The sequence below is a fragment of the Brassica napus genome, unplaced genomic scaffold, assembly GCF_020379485.1.
Source record: "Brassica napus cultivar Da-Ae unplaced genomic scaffold, Da-Ae ScsIHWf_1297;HRSCAF=1851, whole genome shotgun sequence".
Taxonomy (NCBI): domain Eukaryota; kingdom Viridiplantae; phylum Streptophyta; class Magnoliopsida; order Brassicales; family Brassicaceae; genus Brassica; species Brassica napus.
Genome location: NW_026014711.1, coordinates 50001 through 50715, shown reverse-complemented (window position 1 = coordinate 50715; position 715 = coordinate 50001).

Here is a 715-nt window from a genome sequence, read left to right as displayed (position 1 = left end):
TCCTGTGGACTGTTCGGGTGTTTTTGGCCCACGTGGGCTGTCTGTTCAGTACACACAGGACGTCCGTCAGCACACGCAGGACGTCCGTGCCTGTCCGTTAGCACACACAGACGGTCCGTGGACTGATCCGTGTACTGAACTCATATCAGCATGCTGACCACACATATCAGCATGCTGGCCCTTCCCGTGGACTGTCCATGTACTGATTTTGGACAACTGATGCACCATGTCAGTACACATATCAGCATGCTGGCCCTTCCCGTGGACTGATCCGTGTACTGATCCGTGTACTGAACTCATATCAGCATGCTGACCACACATATCAGCATGCTGGCCCTTCCCGTGGACTGTCCGTGTACTGATCCATGTACTGAACTCATATCAGCATGCTGACCACACATATCAGCATGCTGGCCCTTCCCGTGGACTGATTCGTGTACTGATCCGTGTACTGATCCATGTACTGAACTCATATCAGCATGCTGACCACACATATCAGCATGCTGGCCCTTCCCGTGGACTGTCCGTGTACTGATCCGTGTACTGATCCGTGTACTGAACTCATATCAGCATGCTGACCACACATATCAGCATGCTGGCCCTTCCCGTGGACTGTCCGTGTACTGATCCGTGGACTGATCCGTGTACTGAACTCATATCAGCATGCTGACCACACATATCAGCATGCTGGCCCTTCCCGTGGACTGTCTGTGTA